This window comes from Cololabis saira, chromosome 12, assembly GCF_033807715.1.
Source record: "Cololabis saira isolate AMF1-May2022 chromosome 12, fColSai1.1, whole genome shotgun sequence".
Lineage (NCBI taxonomy): Eukaryota > Metazoa > Chordata > Actinopteri > Beloniformes > Belonidae > Cololabis > Cololabis saira.
The window spans coordinates 46,103,231-46,123,201 of NC_084598.1; the positions used below are offsets into that span (position 1 = coordinate 46,103,231).

At 42.1% G+C, this 19,971-nt stretch overlaps 1 non-coding gene and 1 pseudogene across 1 annotated transcript; one reads left to right on the forward strand and one right to left on the reverse strand.

Annotated features, from left to right (window-relative positions):
- Positions 1–2,319: 2,319 nt before the first annotated feature.
- LOC133456447 (putative nuclease HARBI1) lies at positions 2,320–4,238 on the reverse strand (annotated as a pseudogene).
- A 5,613-nt stretch (positions 4,239–9,851) lies between these two features.
- Positions 9,852–9,933, forward strand: trnas-uga (transfer RNA serine (anticodon UGA)). Its single transcript has one exon. It is a non-coding gene; the product is annotated as a tRNA-Ser (tRNA).
- The last annotated feature ends 10,038 nt before the right edge of the window (positions 9,934–19,971 follow it).

A 19,971-nucleotide genomic window follows, 5' to 3' on the forward strand; every position in this document is an offset into this window, starting at 1 on the left:
ACCCTAACCCTAACCCCTAACCCCTAACCCTAACCCTAACCCTAACCCTAACCCTAACCCTAACCCCAACCCCAACCCCAACCCCAACCCCAACCCTAACCCTAACCCTAACCCTAACCCTAACCCTAACCCCTAACCCTAACCCCTAACCCCTAACCCTAACCCTAACCCTTAACAGTCTTTACTCCTGGTGGCTCCTCCTTTTATACCTCTGTTTTTAACCGTCTTTACTCCTGGTGGCTCCTCCTTTTATACCCTCTGTTTTTAACCGTCTTTACTCCTGGTGGCTCCTCCTTTTATACCCTCTGTTTTTAACCGTCTTTACTCCTGGTGGCTCCTCCTTTTATACCCTCTGTTTTTAACCGTCTTTACTCCTGGGGCCTGTACTACGAAGCAAGTTCAACATATCCAGGATATTTTTTCCTTATCCAGATTCACTAACCCGGACAATTGCAATCACGCTAAGCGGTCACACGACGGTGGTTATCAACTCGGTAGATCGACCCAGCTTTCTCCAATCTGGATATGAGCACGTGCACATAAAAGGGGCGGTGTTTTCAGCGCATGACCAATCGCAAGCATGGAGAAGTCCGCTGTCAGAGCCGCTTACTTCAGCAGTGAAGAGCAAACTTTAATTCTACAGAAATACGATGAATATAGGAACATTATACAGGCAAAAAGCAACACAGTTGCAGCTGCAAAATCCAGGAAAGACAGCTGGCAAAAGATCGCTGACTGTGTAAATGCGTAAGTTCATAGGGATATAAACATCACTGCCCCATCATTAGGGCATAAGTAGATCTGACTATAATTACAGTTGTCTATTCTGTTAAATGCATGCGTTGCTTAGATGTATTCGTATGGCGTGTATGACAATTGTAGCCTCATTCCTTCAGCTGCAACCCCAGCGGAGTAAAACGGACATGGGAGCAAATAAAAAATAAATACAAAAACATAATTCAAAGCGGTAAATAGGCTTTTATATCTTAGACGTACAACAAGTACAAGGCTTTAGTGTTTCTATCACTCTCTGTTTTAGGATGATATCAGTAGGCTATACAAAAGCACAACGAAATAGCATTGACATTACTTGCAGCAAACAAGAAGAAAAATGACAAGAAGAAGACAGGAGGGGGCCTTCCTACGCAGGAGTACACTCCTGCTGAGGAGCTGGCCCTCTCCAACAACGAAGGGCGTCCTTTAATGGATGGGGTAGAAGGGGGTGTCTCTTCAGACCCTGGTGGCAGTGGCAGCTGCTACCAACCCACATTTGTACAGGGTAAGTGTCAATGTTAAAAGACTGAGTTGCTAATAAAACAAAATTATATACAAATTATTGTGGGAGTAAGTAACATCGTTTTACTTTCTCTACAGTTGATGGGGAGACATTGGTGCTGCTGCCACCACCCACATATACTCTGTCCCATACAGAGGTAACAGTGGAAACAACCTGTCATATACACTGCCATGTCATCTGTGGTTGCTGATCATGGATTAAATAGACCATTTACATGTCCTGTGTTTTCAGGTGGAGGATGATGAGACAGTGTCTGTCTGTTCAGAGAGAGCTTTGGCGGTACACTTAAGTCTTTTTTAATCAATTTTATTCAGTTGTCAATTTGCCCATCTTAACACAGGTGGTGAGAGTGTGGACACTTGGCTGTAATTGATTTCCCTTTAATTTCTTGCTAATGGTGGTGGTCTGCACATGGGAGTAAAAACTGCTTCAAGTGCTCTCTATCCTAATATGAATCAATTGCTTCCATTGCTATGATCCTAATTATGCAGGAAGAAGGAAATCTTCCTCCCCCTGAGCCTATGGCCTCCACATCTAGGCCAAGGGGATCACAAGTGGTAATGAATTAACCTTCATTTAAATAGTGTAGTCAAGAGTAACATTTGCACCTTTCTTCAAGTTACCATAGCAAAGTGACAATGCTTAAATGTCACAGCTACTGTATTATGTGTTTGATTTGTTTCAGGTTGGAGCAGACAATGTGAGAGCTCTTTATAAAAGGACACTGGAGCTGGAGATAGAGTACAAGAAGTACAAGATAAAGAAAGTAAAACTTGAGGTGGAGAAACTGGAGTATGAAAAGAAGGTAATTCAGTAACGTAATTCATCATGGGAAACAAACTAAAATGTTTCTTCTTTTATTCCAGGAAACAAACTAAAATGTTTCTTCCTTTATTCCAGGAAACAAACTAAAATGTTTCTTCCTTTTTTCCCTCAGGAACGGGAGAGCAGAAGATAGAAGGATGGAAGGAAAAAAAATTATTAAAAGAATAACTGAAATACAAGGCCTGTTATTTCTTTGTTTAGGCAAAAAATTGGTCTGTGATGGCCTCTCTCACAGCCCTGCCAGTAGGGTAGTCGAGGGTGATGGGGTCCACCCCATCAGGGGGTTGTTGGTCGACAGGAGGGGCCCTCTCCCTCCGTATGGTGGCGACATTGTGGAGCACAACACATGCTGCAACAATCCTGCTAGCTCGGTCTGGGGCCACTCTGAGCCCACGAAGGCAGGTGAAGCGGGCCTTCAGGATGCCAGATGTCATTTCTATCCTGACCCTGGTTCTGGAAAGGGCCACGTTGAATCTAGTTTGTGGCCCTGCATCAGGGTCAGGATAGGGGGTCATCAAGAAGGGCTGGCAGGCATATCCCCTGTCACCGACAAGCACTCCACTGAACAGCCCTGACGATAAAAGAATGATGCCATGATCAGTATCACAGAATGCAGTTTAAAGAACATAAGACATATATGCAGAGTAAAGTTGCCATACCTTGCTCGAGTCTGTGGCACAGTGTGGACTCCCTGAAGATCCGGGAGTCATGGACCGACCCAGGCCACTTGGCGTCGATGCTCGTGACCATGCAATTATGGTCACATGTCATCTGCAAAAGCATTTGTGGTTAACAATCCACAAGATAATAGCATTGAAGTCATTGTAGCATCAATGTGCATTTGACAGGACCTGTGCTGTGTCATTGTGTCCTTATGTGCATATATTTCCACATGTGCTAAAAGGGAATTACTTTTAATTATCCAGGCTACTGCATTTCCTGCAATGTGCCAGAATGACCAAACAATTAGTACCCTTATTAGATAACTTTATTTATTCCCAAGGGGAATGTTTAGTGTTACAGCAGCTATCACATAAATGACAGACTTACACAAGACACACGTAGCTTAAAACAAACACAATGAGGTGTGTGGATTACCATAGAGATATACATATGTGTATTCCCATGCCTGGAAATGAATTGCGTTACTGAATTACCTTCTTCTCATACTCCAGTTTCTCCACCTCAAGTTTTACTTTCTTTATCTTGTACTCTATGTCAAGCTTTTTGTATTCTATATATATATATATATATATATATATATATATATATATATATATATATATATATATATATATATATATATATATATACACACACACACACACACACATGGACAGTACTATACTAGATGAAAATAAGTGGAGAACTAACAAACGGTTACAAGTTCTAACTTAAGGCAACATATTGCTATTAAGTGCCAAATTGAATGTACAATGTGTATTGCAAATTACCATTGCAAACTTTACCTGAACGTTGAGGCTGTGGAATGACTTGCGGTTGACATAGTCCGCTTCATTCTCACCCAGACGTGCGGAGATGGGAATGTGCGTACAATCTATGGCACCGGTCACTCTGGGGAACCCTATGACAGGAGTAGGCTGCATTTAATATACAATAGTATACGTCATAGGGTGTACATTATTTATAGATGAAGTAGTTAAATAGGTTGATGTATATTTTACCTGCTATGGCATAAAACCCCTCTTTAACAGACTGCGTCGGCAAGTGGCCAGGGAACACAACAAATCCATCCAGCATGTCTGTGAGGGCACGTGCCACTTTATGGATGGCATTGCAGACTGTATTCTTGCTTAGTTTTTCAGCATCACCCACAGCATACAGGTAGGTACCCGTGGCGAAGTACCGCAGGGCAATGCAGATGGTTTGGGGCACTGTGAGCGCACGACTCCGACGTGTGGCACTGGCCACATACGGGTCGAGCAGCTGACACAAATATGCCATGCTCTCCGTCGAGAATCTGTATCGTTCATACAGGTACTCATCATCAAGCAAAGGGGTTTTGGCGGTCCCTGAATACGCGTTCTCTTCGGAGGGATCCTCTCACGATCCGCGGACCGAGCTCCACTGGATTCTCTTCGAAAGGGCATGTCATTTTCCAAGAGAGCTGATTGGTCAGTGGGCGGTGCTTTTACACCCGGCGATCTGTATCTCGAACATAACCTGCTCCGGAGCAGGTTAGCTGTTCAGCATAAGTTACCATGGCGATGTACCCCGGTAAGAAGTGAACCACCGTCGTAGTCCTGAAAACCCAGGGTTAAACCTGAAGTTACCTCGCTAATCCCAAATCCCGCTTCGTAGTACAGGCCCCTGGTGGCTCCTCCTTTTATACCCTCTGTTTTTAACCGTCTTTACTCCTGGTGGCTCCTCCTTTTATACCCTCTGTTTTTAACCGTCTTTACTCCTGGTGGCTCCTCCTTTTATACCCTCTGTTTTTAACCGTCTTTACTCCTGGTGGCTCCTCCTTTTATTCCCTCTGTTTTTAACCGTCTTTACTCCTGGTGGCTCCTCCTTTTATACCCTCTGTTTTTAACCGTCTTTACTCCTGGTGGCTCCTCCTTTTATACCCTCTGTTTTTAACCGTCTTTACTCCTGGTGGCTCCTCCTTTTATACCCTCTGTTTTTAACCGTCTTTACTCCTGGTGGCTCCTCCTTTTATTCCCTCTGTTTTTAACCGTCTTTACTCCTGGTGGCTCCTCCTTTTATTCCCTCTGTTTTTAACCGTCTTTACTCCTGGTGGCTCCTCCTTTTATACCCTCTGTTTTTAACCGTCTTTACTCCTGGTGGCTCCTCCTTTTATACCCTCTGTTTTTAACCGTCTTTACTCCTGGTGGCTCCTCCTTTTATACCCTCTGTTTTTAACCGTCTTTACTCCTGGTGGCTCCTCCTTTTATACCCTCTGTTTTTAACCGTCTTTACTCCTGGTGGCTCCTCCTTTTATTCCCTCTGTTTTTAACCGTCTTTACTCCTGGTGGCTCCTCCTTTTATACCCTCTGTTTTTAACCGTCTTTACTCCTGGTGGCTCCTCCTTTTATTCCCTCTGTTTTTAACAGTCTTTACTCCTGGTGGCTCCTCCTTTTATTCCTCTGTTTTTAACCATCTTTACCGCCTGTTTTACCACCAACTTTACACACTAATCATTTACTGATGGAAATATAATAGTTATTTTATTATTTTAAGCCTTCTAACCTTGTTTTTAGTTAAATATATGTAATGTTTATCTTAATTCTTTCAAAATAAATAACTTTTAACCTTGTTATTTAGATGACCACAAAAAAATGAATGCCATACCCGTTTTAAGATTAAAATCTTTTTAATGCTGTTTTTAATTTAAATAAATCTGATACTTGAATTTCAGAGGAATGGGATTAAGGTTAGTGTTAGGAAAAGGAACCTGTCCCCGTAGACAGGAGGTGTCCGTCTGTCCTGCAGCTCCCAATGACGCTGGTTCACTCATTCATCACCTTTACGAGTTTTTATAGGATGGAAAAATTATTAGGAAAATGAAAAAAGTGAAAATTGAAAATGAAAAAAGTGAAAATTGGTTTTAAATATAAAAGTCAAATAAAATAAAACCATTCCATTTTAAGGTTTTCTAAAAGGGGATTTTGTAATGTATATGAATTGAAAAGAAAAAAATATACTGAGTTTCAATGTAAAATGTAAATGTTTTATTAAATGAAATAAAACATTAGATTTTAAATAAAACTATTTAAGCTTTCTACAAAAAATAAAAATAATTAAAATGTATTATTAACAAATGAGTGTGTGCTGGGGCAACGTTTCCACCGTGTCCGTTCCTCCTCAGGCCATTTATAATCATTAGGAATTTAAAAGCATTATGAGTAAATTATGCTTTATTAATGTCCCATAAGATTCTTAATCTATATCCATGAATTTAATGAATTTCACCACTACAAAAAATACATTTGGAGTCAGGGTTAGAATTTAATTGTATTATTTTAGACCTTTTAACCTTGTTTTTGATCAAATTAATGTAATGTTTATTTTAACTACTTATTTCAAAATAAAGAACTTTAAGCCTTGTTTTTTAGATGAGACTATTTTTTTTTTTTTTAATGGATGACATAACTTTTTAAAGATTAAAATCTTTTTAACCCTGTTTTAAGTTAAATAAATCTGATACTTGAATGTTAGAGGAATGGGATTAAGGTTAGTGTTAGGAAAAGGAACCTGTCCCCGTAGACAGGAGGTGTCCGTCTGTCCTGCAGCTCCCAATGACGCTGGTTCACTCATTCATCACCTTTACGAGTTTTTATAGGATGAAAACATTATTAGGAAAATGAAAAAAGTGATAAAAAAGCAATAAAACAAATGTGTGCCTCAATGCAAACGTTTCAACTCTGTCCACGTAGACAGGTGTCCGGTCTGTCCGGGCAGCTCCCAATGACGCTGGTTCACTATTTGATGTTTTGAAAAAAAACTCATCATTTTTATAAAAAAAAATAAAAGGAATTTTAAACTCATTTTAATGAAAAAGAATTTGATTTTTTTTATGAAATAAATGAACAAAAAGGAGTTTTTAAATCAGAAACAACTAAGGAAGGTGTTCCAAATGAAGAGGTTTGGATCTGTGGGTCTTCCTCAGGCTGGAAACAGTAAAACTGTGAAGATATATGTCTTTTTAACCCTGTTTTGAAGTTAAATAAATCTAAGACTTGAATTTTAGAGGAATGGGATTCAGGTTAGTGTTAGGAAAAGGAACCTGTCCCCGTAGACAGGAGGTGTCCGTCTGTCCGGGCAGCTCCGTTTCAACTCTTTTAAGAGTTTTCTTCACTGGCTCAGAGCTGTGAAACGTCTGCACTGTCCCAATAGAATATATATTAATATAATAATATATTCATGTAAGCTCCTCCTGCTACTCCGTCACCAGATCTTGGGTTACTGTAAAATTGGCCTTAAATATTAAAGTCAAGTGAAATAAATTCTATTTTAAGGTTTTTCTAAAAGGTGATTTTGTAAAGTCTATGAAATTTTTATTGATTATATTTTTGTGTTTGTATTTATCCAGCATTTAAAAGAAAAAACAATTAACTGAGTTTGGATGTATTCTGGAGTTTTAATGTATGAATTTGTTTTAACATTGAATGTGTAGGGTTAGGGGTCAGAGGTTATCTATCTTATCACATCTTATCTATCCAATCTTCATCCATATTATTTCCTTCATGAAAAAACTAAGCACACAATCCCAAAATGGGAAAGAATAACTGATTCAATGAAAAGAAAGAAAAATCAAAACCAAACCAAAAAAAACAATATTTTTATGTTTCTATTTTCTTACTTCCTCATAAAAAAAATAAATAAAAGAAGTGTGCCAGTAAACAAAACACAATAAAACTGAACTCAGTTTCTTTATCCAGTGTCTGGTGAGAGCTGTTTCCTCACCAGCACCGGCAGCAGAATGAGCTCTCCTGCTGCTCTGCCTTTTATATACTCCTGCTGGCCCCGCCCCCTGCTGGCCCCGCCCCCTGCTGGCCCCGCCCCCTGCTGGCCCCGCCCCTCTACCGTCTGTACCTTCTGTTTTCAGTCACTTTTTAACCTTTTTACATGAGCTTTTCAAATATTCTGGATTATTTATTCTTCACAATTCTAACCCCATGAATGAAATATATTTTTTGTTATATATTTATTGATTTATTCATATATATTTTTATTCCTTTTAACATTTTTTAAACCATGAACTTTAAAAAAAAACTTTTTTTTACTTATGTATTTATTTATTTATTCATATAATTTTTTTTAGAGCTTTTAACAATTTTTAATATGAAGTTTTCAAACATTACCCATAAGTTTAACAATTTTAACCCCTTTCTAAATTAAATATTTTTTATGTATTTATTTATTTATTCATGTATTTAATAATTATTTTTTATATGAATTTATTTATTCATATACATTTTTTTAGAGCTTTTAACATTTTTTAATATGAACTTTTCAAACATTACCCATAAGTTTAACAATTTTAACCCCTTTCTAAATAAAATATTTTGTATGTATTTATGTATTTATTCATATTCAGGCTAGCGCCGTCTCCCATAACGGACGTCCAATTTCCCTCCATAACTGAATCAATAAAAAAATAATAATGATAAAAATAAAAATCAACCAAAAAAAAATGTTTTTGAATTGATTTTTTATGTTTGTATTTTTTGTATTTTTCTAATTCCTTTCCTTTTCTTCTTCCCCCCTGCTTCCCCCATTTCACCTGGCCGATTGTTCCCCAGCCTGAACGCAGCGCCTTAGACCGCTCGGCCATCCTGACTTGTTCCAGCTCTTAGAGACGGATGAAAATGCAGGATGAGAAGAATTAATTTCCCGGCAGGATCAGAACTGTATCTCCCATTGTCTGAGCTCATATTATAGCACGTTACGTAGAATGACACTCTCCAGGTGACCACAATAACAGCAGAAGGGGTTTCATGGTGTAATGGTCATCACTCTGGACTTTGACTCCAGTAATCTGAGTTCAATTCTCAATGGAAGCTGTCAGTCCTCCAAACAACCAAGTCCATGTCCATGCCCACATCTCTGATGATTGGGTATTCATGACTTCCATTACATGTCTGTGTCTCCAATGCTATGAAACCCAATGGTTGTTGAATTGTCCACCAAGTGGGAGCCACCAGAGAGTCTGCTGGCTAACTGGTTTCACCACAGTTGAAAGTGGAGCTGTGCTGCAGTGACAGGAGAGCAGCAGCTTGAGAGGACACTTGTGTGAACGGCTTTATGTTGTGTAGGCGTCTCCACTGGTGTGAACCGTCCATGGGATCCCAGGAATAAACCTCAATCTAATCCTTCTGATTCATGTATTTCAACTTTACTGAAAGGATAGCTGATGTACTTTACGCGTTATGGTCACTTCTTGAATATGGTCAGCAAAAGTACTCGATGGTACATGTACGAAGGAAAGAGGAGGAATTCTGACAGAAGATCTTGAAGCCAGCTTCACTTTCTGTCTCACTATGAGGAAAGAAATAATCTAGAAACATCTAAACCTGCAGGTCAGTGAGCTCTGGAGAACAGGGATGAGAAACACTGATTTAAGCAACATCGTCACTTCCTGTTATTGCAGTCTGTTGTCGTTGTACAGTGTTGCAGGCTCTTACTCCTCCAGACCTTTTCTGTCTAAACTTATATGGTTTTCTGGTAAAATTATCATATATCTGGTTAATTAAACACTCGCACATTTTTCTCTTCCGTAACTTTCATTGTCACCAATCACTCGTACACTTTCTGTCTGTTAGCTTCTTAGCATGGCCTCCTCTTCTCCCACTGTAAGTGTCTGAACTGTAGTTTATTCATTCAATTCAAATCAATTAAATTCAATTCAATTCAATTTAATTTTATTTATATAGCGTCTATTACAACAGAAGTGTCTCTAGGTGTTTCCAGAGACCCAGAACATGAACCCCCGAGCAATTATTACATAAACATAACAAAATCCGAACAAGTTCTAATCAGTTCTGAACACATTCCTAACGAGATCACAAAGTTTCAAACAAGGTCCGAACACGGGTCCTAATAACTCCGAACAAGCACGCAGATCACGTGATGTTGGAGGGGGCCTGGCTATCGCTTGAAAGTCTCGGCCATTTTTCACCCGCTATAACACTTGCTCCATCGCGACATGAGGTTTGGAAACTTGAGTAAAAGTCAAGAACAAGCCAAATGTTCAAGCATGTAAAAAGTCGTTGTGGCCGAGTGGTTAAGGCGATGGACTTGAAATCCATTGGGGATTCCCCGCGCAGGTTCAAATCCTGCCAACAACGGTTAATGTTTGAACATGCAAGAAGACTTGCAGTTGTTAACCATAGACTAAAATTACTAAACTAATCAGTGGGATTTTTTTGTGTTCTCCCCAGCATGCATTAATAGGTAACATCAGCCTACATTAAGTTAGTTTTACATTTCTTTCCAAGCAGTCGGCCCAGGTTCGGTTCCTGGCTATCGTGACTGTGAACGTCTTTATATCTTACCAAACTTAACAGACGGCCTTCTAATGGCCCGCCTGCTGAATAACAGAAGAGTGGTTCTTCATGATCACACCTCCTAATAAACTGCCTTACAAGGTACAGTCTACCTTAAACACTTAAATACTTTCTTGTTGATGTCACCAAAGTTTCATGCTAATCTAAACTGACAAGTGTAATGTTCGATCACTTGTGTTATTTACATGATGAATTTAAATAAAAAAGAGCTACTAAAGAACGTGTTAGGCCCTGTCCCAATTCTCCCCCTACCCCTCGTTTTCATCACTACCCCTAAGTTTTGCGCGTTCCCGTGAGGGTAGTGGTTCCTATTCCTCTTTTCACCTAGGGGGAGTGGAGAAAACGAGGGGTAGTGGCTGAATCTGTCCCTACGGATCGAGGGATTTGCAATCCTCACTAGCTGACATAGGGACCAAAAAAAGAATGCTTTTCATCGTCATTTGCGGACTGAAAAAAAAAAAAACATGGCGGACATTTCTTATTTTTTAGTGAATAAAATCAATATTTAGTTAGTTTCTGCATAAAAATGAGTTTTGATTACATTTCTAGCGAGAAATATATATTTTACTTTCATAATATTCACTCAGTGAATTTACATACCGTAGATGACCATTTAGTAGCCCGGGCGTTTAATATGCTAAATCCACTTGGACCCCAGGCGTTTATAAGAACCAGGCGGGTATTTGCACCAGGCTACAATTTATTTTTGCAATGAGCAGCACCAGACCATTACTTACAAAGAACATATGAGATCACCATAGTACCACTGGAACTAAAATTGTACACACTGTACACAACACAACTGTGTTACCATACAAACTGTAACACAACTTAACTACCAGGTAAGCATGAGCAACTCCACCACCACCATCCAAACAACAAATTGTAAAATACAAGTACTGTAGGTCAAAAGTGTACCAGCAACAATTGAAATAAAACACAATACACTGGTAATAAAAATAAATCAGGCACTCTACCTTTGAAATAAAACAAAGTTCATGTTTTTGGTAAATAAAACAGTGCAAATACAATTATGGTACCAGTAAAAAACAACCTCATCACCATCAAAACAGCACAGCAATAGGCCTAACTCCACTCATCATCATCCTCATCCTCCACCCCCTCCTCTTCCCCCCCTTCCTCCTCCTGCTCCAACCCCTCCTCTTCATCCCCCTCATAATCATCGTCCTCAATCACATGCTCATTGAGGAACTGCTGATCCTCATCGCTCTCCTCCTCTTCCTCAGCTGCCACATCAGCCTGCTCTCTGGCCCTCACAAGTAGCTCTCTCCCTGGCTGGCATGGCTGTCCTTCCCTGAAGCAATGAATCCCATCATCTTCACTTCCATCAGCCGCCACCGTCAGCCCACACACCTGGGATACCAATAAACAGCAATCAGCACACAGTCAACACATACACGCGCCTGGACGCACACACGGACGCACCGAGACACACATACCGAGACACACACGCCTGGACGCACACACGGACGCACCGAGACGCACACACGGACGCACCGAGACGCACACACGGACGCACCAAGACGCACACACGGACGCACCGAGACACACACACGGACGCACCGAGACACACACACGGACGCACTGAGACACACACACGCGCGCATTACCTTGAATGAGTTGATCAAAGTGTCCTTATCCAGAGCGTCCCAGGCTCTCAGGACCCAGTCGACCAGAAGGCGGCGAGAGGGGGCTCTGAGGTTCCCTGACTTGGTGTAAGTCTTGTCGCTATCACCTGCCATCCAGCTGTCATAGAAGTCGCGGAGGTGCGCTTTGAAGGGGGCGTTCCATACCACGTCAGGGGCCTGAATGTACTTAGTGCAACCTCCTGGTATTACTGCCATGGTAAGCTTGTACCCTCTCAGCGCTGTCTTCGTGGCCGCGCTGATATGGCAGCGGTATGAATCCCATGCCAGCAGCCTTGGTCCGAAGCTGAATTTACCCACCACCTTCTGGAGCCATTCAGCTGTCAGGTCGTCATTGAACCACCCATTCATGGAGGAAGTTATGACGGCTCCGGGGATATTTTGCATGGCCTTTACATCGCGGATGGCTCCTTTGAACACGATGAAAGGCTTAAGCTTTGTCCCATCTGCTTTGGCTGCCAGGGCCACCGTGACGCGCGCCTTTTCGTGCCCGGTGGTCTTCAGCGTGACAGTGCGAGCCCCTCTCTCATTTATTGTACTGCTGCCCACCATGTCAAACCACACAGCTGTCTCGTCCATGGCGATGATATTCTTACTTTGTATCTTCTTGCTCTGTGTCTGGCGAGTGGTGAAAACAATAAAGTTGACCAGCTTTTGGACGGGAGCGTCCTTCTGAGCGACAGTTGTTCTCCTCCTGAGAGTAAAATTATTGCGTTTGAGGAACCGACGAAGCCATCCGGTCGTTGCTTTGAACACATCCCCATCTCTCCTGTCAGTCGCGGACGCATACAACTCCTTGGCTTTGACACGGATCATCTTGCGTGAGACTCGCAGGTCTCGTCCACGAGTGTGGTGTATCCACCGACACAGGTTAGCCTCAAGTTCCTCACTAATTTTCTTCCTCCCTCCACCTGACAAGCGAGCCCGCTTGCCATCAACCACCGCTTGCGCAGCCAGCTCACTTTTTTTTTGTCTCCATTCACGGACACGTTTCGGATCCACATCAAATTTTCTGGCCGCCGCCTCTCCAGAATTCTGCTCTGCATATGTCACAACTGCTAACTTGAATTTCATGTCAAAGTGTCTCTTTTTCTTCTTTCTAACATTTCCCCCCCTCTCCTCTTGTCTCTCCTCTAACACCTGCTCGTTTTGCTCCATGTTCTTGTGTCGATCTCTGGATTGCGTGCGCTTCCCTCCTTTTATGTTTTCCGCGGCCTCTTTCTTCTTCTTTGTTTACGTACTGGTACCTTATTACCGGTAGTCGCCCGGGCGTTTAATTGAACCGGCGTTTATTATGCCAAATGGGCTCGGACCCCCGGCGGCTATTAGAGCACAGGCGCGTATTTGCGCGCGGGCGACTATTTGGTCATCTACGGTAATCACTTTTTTGTTCGCTAAGATCGCGCCGGAATAAAGGCTGTTAAGTTACGGCGTAGGCTACGTAAGCTACGTAAGCTACGCTGTAGGCTCTGTGTCGATTTGACTCGCCGACCGAGGGCAAACATCATTTACAGACTCTCAAATTGTGACCGAGGGAGCAAGCATTTTTTTGTGAGAAATAGAGAGAAATAATCCTGTGACTCGTCAGATTTGTTTTGGATGTTTCTGATATAATAGTTTTCAGAAACCACAAAGCTGTTATCTGGGTAATTTACACACTTTCAGATAAAGCTGAAGTGAAGATAGCGGAGCTGATTTATGGTTCCGCGTTAAATCGACGCAGAGCCTGCGGCGTAGGTTACGCGGCGCCGTACGCCGTACCCTACGCCGTAGGCTCTGCGTCGATTTAACGCGGAACCATAAATCAGCTCCGGAGCCGGCAGGCTCTTCTCATCCCGAAAACTTCGGATCAAATATCTTACCAGGCGTTATTTCAATAAACTGAGCCCAGGTTGGGGATCTTAACGGTTACTTTTACGCCTGAAAAAATATTAAAACTTAATAAAGTGCCATATTAACAGCACTACAGCTGAAATTAAAACAGCTTTTGGCTCTCTGCTTCCTGATCAGGTTAGGGATGAAAACGAGGGGGAGTGGAGAAATGGGACAGGCACCTGGGCCAAGTGCCCTAGATCTCCCCCTTCTTTTTTAGGGGGTAGGGAAGAAAAGAAGGGGGAGTATTGGGATTGGGCCTAAATCACTCACTCTAAAGGGACAGATTCAGACACTCGCCCTCGTTTTCTCCACTCCCCCTAGGTGGAAAGAGGAAGTGGGAACCACTTCCCTCACGGGAACAAGCAACATTTAGGGGAAGGGATGAAAACAAGGGCTAGGGGGAGAATTGGGACAGGCCCCTGGGAAGATTTCAAGTGCCCTAAAATCTGTCCCTTCTTTTTTAGGGGTAGTGAAGAAAAGAAGGGCGAGTGAAAGAAAGTAGGGCTAGTGAAGAAAAGTAGGGGGTGTATTGGGATTGGGCCTTAGTCAGTTCTTCAAAGTGCCAGTTCTTCTCTTCAACTATACGTTCATCAGTGGACTCCGAAGTTGAAAACCAGCTCATCTTGGATGAATTGGAGCAATCCAGGATTTCCTTTGTACATGTGCCATCAAGTACTTTCTCTGACAAAACTCAACCATTCAACAAAAGTGTCCATAAAGTGGAAGTACATCAGTTATCCTTTCTTTAAATCTGAAATAAATATGTTTGTTTGATTGAATCAGAAACATTAGTCAACAACATGTAGTAAAAGAGAACATAACGTGTTTCCCTGAAGGTGTAGTGGGCAGGATTTGCTGCTTTCATGGCCCAGGTTCAATTTCCATTCATTGTAGAAATATGATCAGTTTCTTCTTCTATTGTATATATGTTTGTGCTTCTGTCTGATTATTGCGTTGGCTGCCTAACCTCTTGGTAATTATGACCAATTCAACTGTGCCCATGTCTTATCAAACTGGACATCATTTCAGCAGTTAAATGTCCACCTGTTCTTCAAGAAAATATGTAAGGAATTAGCTTTAAAAACCAAATACCAGAAAGCAGACTGAAGCCTCATCACATTCTAACAGCCCTCATGAATATTGAGGTGATTATTGGTGCTCGTCAGTGAACGGTCGTTGGCGTCACTGCCAGGGTTCTTGAGAAAGCTTTGATCCAGTCAGAACTGGGTACAAAGAGAGAGCTCTGTTCATTCAAATGACAGTGACAGTTGTCATTATCAAACCTCTTCAAGTTTAGGGCCTCTTTCTAAGAGAATGTTGTAATGCAATGGATGACAACACATGTCTAACTGAATATACCTGCAAACATGCAGCTTATACAACAAGAGGTTGATGTATCAGCTAAGGGACAAATGGTGGTAAGTAGCTTGTGATATTGAAGGAACCATCAAAGTTACTTTCCCTGACATGACTGCTCACCTTCTCATGTGGCTGGGAAACTTTGACGTCTCATTCAGCTGTTTCAGGTTCTTTCCTGCAGCGTTGGTGGTGTAGTGGTCAACATGGCTGCTTCTTCCGGCTCTCAGCGAAGGCGGATGCTTTTTCTGCTCCTCTCCCTTAACTGCCTGCCCTGCTACTGCTTTTGTCCTGTCTCGTCTTCAGAGTCTCTTATTTTCACTCCTACGAAAACTCTACAATCATGGAATTGATTAACTGGTCTCTCAGCACAATTGACCAAATTTTTGCGACGAGAAGTCGGGGGGTAAGGGAGCCCTCCTGCCCCGATGGGACATTTTTTGGCTGGATACACAATGGATTCCTGGAAACATTGGAGGCCGTTGTGCCTAAAAATTATGTCTGTCGAGGACGTAGAAGACGACTTCATAATTTATGGTAGCAGGATTTCTTCTAATTGGAGTGGGGATTTTCCTGGCCTATCGACAATCGCGTAAGTCGGCGACAGCTGTTCTGGCCCTTTCTGAGCTGCCCGACGTTGCTGAAGGAATGAGCACGGGGATCAGCACTCAAACTTTAACGCTGGGAGAGCAAAGCCGCAAGCTGGATGCGATTTTTGAACAGAATCGCAGGCTAGCGGTGGTTTTCGAGCTCATTGGCAAGATGGATAAGACCTTGGAGAAGTTGGAAGCTCGGCTTGGCGGGAATTGATCACAAATTCGTCTGTTTGGAGTCACCATTGAGGAATCAGAGACTTAACGGCAGTCGGAAAATTACTGGAGTCTGCCGGTTTCTTCCTTTCTTTCATTGATTCTATAACCTTAACAGGGCAGCTTGGCTCACTGCTCGAATCACAATCTCCCTGGTGGAATGTAAACAAGTGGCTCTGCCCCCACTAGCCCTCCCCTCTCAGGAATATATGTGGACTTGTATCAGATCTGTACCGGGCCGTCTGATAACATCAAGGACATTGGCTGAGAGCAGCTCTGGGGCGAAGTTTTCACAGACTTACCGCTCACACATACACTTACTGATAACCAAACCCCCCTCATCTTCAACGCCTTCCCTGGCTCCCCCTCTTATCAGCCCCCCTGACACAGTCGCCGGGTTCAAGCGCCACGAAGGTCGCGGTCCTCACTTGGATGAACGGTGCCGGGATCCCGAAGTTATGATGTTGTTTTGTTGTGTGTATGTTGCTTTTCTGTGCTGAGGTGTTTTTTGCACCTTTACACTAGGTATTAATACACAGTGTGAAGATCCTTTTTTTTCTCTCCTCCTCCATCCCAGTGTCATCCTTCCTCTAAAAAATGGCGTCCGTATTAATGGAGCCATCGGTGTGAACCGGAGTCAAGTTCTCTCGTCTGATTTATGTCTGACTTGGCAATAAAGATTTTTCTGATTCTGATTCTGATTCTGATTACCAAGCAGTTCACCTGGGTTTGATTCTGCATTCTTATATAGGTTTTGGTGTGTTTTATGTAATCATTGAATTAGAAATATGACATGGGAGGCTGTTCATTCTGTATAGAGCTTTGAAAAACTGAGGAAGAAAAGAAAAATAACAGGTTCAGATACTTGTATGGGTTGTGGGTGCATGACGAGCCCCCTAAGGTAGAATAGTTGATAACACATGAATACAGGACCCCGGTCCTCCAGGACCCCGGTCCTCCAGGACCCCGGTCCTCGAGGACACCGGTCCTCCAGAACCGTGATTCCCAACCCCCGGTCCCCGGACCGGTACCGGGCCGTAGAGCTGTTACTACTGGGCCGTGAAATGGCTTGTGTTCTGATCATAATTAGGGCTGCAACGATTCGTCGACGTTGTCGATAAAAATCGATAATCAAAATTGTCGGCAATTGTCACCAGACGTTTTTTTCCCAATGGAGTGATGCATCTCACTTCACTTCACCTCATACAATCTCTGCCGAGAGCCGCGCAGCAGGACAGCGTCTCAGCGCAGCTGCGGGTAACAAAACTTCAAAAGTTCGGGAGCGTTTTAGCCTGGATACGGCGAATAAAAAGAAGACTTGCAAGGTTTGCAAAGCAGACCTTGCATATCACGGGAGCACGTTGGTAATGCACGAGCATTTGAAGAGAAAAAGCACCTCAGAGTTTTGAATGAAACGGACTCGCCTTGGTAAGATATTAAGCGTATTTTGGCTTTAAAAGAGCTTTAACGTTATGCCTGACTGAGCCTGACAAAAGTATTTTAAATTAAATGCATGCAGACCGATGAAGAGCCACCATGGACCCCTTTCTGCAAAAGAAGCAGATGTGTTCCCGCACCAGACGACTGCCCTCACCGATCAATAACTGATCAATAACTGATCAATAACTGATCAATAACTGATCAATACTGATCAATACTGATCAATAACTGATCAATAACTGCAGCTGATCTGTGATATGAGCAGCTCTCCACGGTTGATGCTGACGGGTTTCAACAAATGATACACCAGTTCAACCCAGAGAACGTCCTGCCATCCAGAACCCATTTACCCACTTGATGGAGAAAAAATACGTTTTATTTTATTTTATCATTTATTTTTTATATAACACAATTGCCTGTCCTTAAAAAATGAAAAATAATGGACAGAGGTTTATTTATTTATGGATTTATGTCTATACTGAATGATCTATTTGCCTGTCCTTGGTTTTTTTATTTACTTTTTGTATGAACAGCAGCAAAGTTGAATAAAATATCTATTTTTCATTGAAGTACCATCTTTCTCGTGTTTATTATCATTTGCCACATAATTAAAGCAACCTCATACTAAATTTGAGAAAAAATTACTAATTATCCGATTAGTCGACTAATCGTTTCAATAATCGGTGACTAGTCGACTATTAAAATAGTCGTTAGTTGTAGCCCTATTTAAAATGCGTTGTTTTTTTCTAAAATGTTTATTAAAATTGACATAAATTGTCAACCGGTCCATGAGCTTTTTGTTTTTACTTCTGCTGGTCTTTGGCACAAAAAAGGTTGGGAACCCCTGGTTTAAACCATATGTTAATCAGGTTTGTAAAATAGCGTTTTTCCATCTCCGTAATATTGCAAAAATTAGGAAAATCCTCTCGCAGAGTGATGCAGAAAAACTAGTTCATGCGTTTGTATCTTCTAGACTAGATTACTGTAATGTGTTGTTAGCAGGATGTCCAAGTAATTTGCAGAATAGGCTCCAGCTGATCCAGAATGCAGCAGCACGATTGCTGACAGGAATCAGCAGGAGAGACCACGTCTCTCCAGTGTTAGCGTCGCTCCATTGGCTACCCGTAAAATTCAGAATTCAATTAAAAATTTTATTACTTGCATATAAAGCCCAAAACGGCTTAGCTCCGCAGTATTTACAAGATTTGATAGTGCCTTATGTTCCTGGCAGAGCTCTCCGCTCTCAGAGTGCAGGTTTACTCGTAGTTCCTAGAGTATCTAAATGTAGATTTGGAGGGCGGGCGTTCTGCTATCAGGCACCATTACTATGGAACCAACTTCCAATCTGGGTTAAGGAGGCTGACACCACCTCCACCTTTAAAACTAAACTTAAAACCTTTCTGTTTAGTAAAGCCTATAGTTAGTGTTTAGTAAACCTCTAGCTGGTGTTGGTAAATCTCTAGGTAGTGTAAACTCTAGTGTGTTAGAGTCAGTAGTCATAGTTGCAGCTATAGAACAAGACTATAATAGTTAGTCTCAAATATATCTTGGTGGTAGATATGCTGCTATAGGCTTATGCTGCAGGGGGCACCGACATGATCCGCTGGGCGGTGCCTCTCACCCTTCTTCTCCTCTCCTCTTCCCTTCCTCTCTTCTCCATGTCCATTTTTATTTATTATAAGTATCTCATAGCTATCGTTTTTGTCCATCGTTCCTGTAGTTTCTTGTGCCGGCCCCCCTTTTTTCTCTTTTGTGCATGTTTGCAGGCCGGAGCCTCAGGAGCTGCGTTCTGGCCTGTGTTCCCGCCCCCCCCCCCATCCCCGGTCATCCCGTTGCTGCTTCCACATGCCTGCTGTGCTGCTGACGTCCCCGACTCCCCCACTCTGCCCTTCGGCAGGAGGGTCCCCCCTTATGGTCCAGGTCCTGGTCCACTGTTTGGCTTAAGGTTTTTCTCCCACTATGGGAGTTTTTACCTGCCATTGTTTATTTAATAACTGCATGAGGGTTTATGTTTATGTTTATGTTTATGTTCTGGATCTCTGGAAAGCGTCTAGGTCAGTGGTCGGCAACTGGCGGCCCGCGGGCCAAAATTGGCCCGTCTCCAATAATATCTGGCCCGCCAGATGACATTGAAAATCTGATAAATATATATATTTTTTTTTAATTATTATTTACTATCACAAAAACGACAATTTCATAGAGAATTCAAAGCCTTTATTTAGAAAAGATAAAATAAAAGTACAATCTTCATGATTCCGGACGCACACAATTCTGTATAGTTCCCTGTCACCTGTAGCATAGGGGGGCCTTAATTAGAGGTGCACACAAATATTCAGGAGTGACGTAGGCACAGACTCCCAGCAAAACTCCTGAAGCTGTTGAAATGGTAAGACGTATACAAGTGATTTGTTGTGGTTTAAACTGTGAAAAATACAACCGATAACTTACCTTGAGTTTTGCTGTTGGTTTTTAAATGGTAAAACGTCCATTATATGTGTAAAATACGTGGGAAAATCCGCCTCTTTTGCATATCCTCTCACTCCTTCAGCAGACACAGAGACAGACAGAGCTGCTGCTCCATGCACTGACTGTCCTGTGCTACTGTTCATATCATGGTTTTTCATGTGTTTAATGTCGTTCTGTGTATTTTAAAGGACTGCATTTGTTAGTAG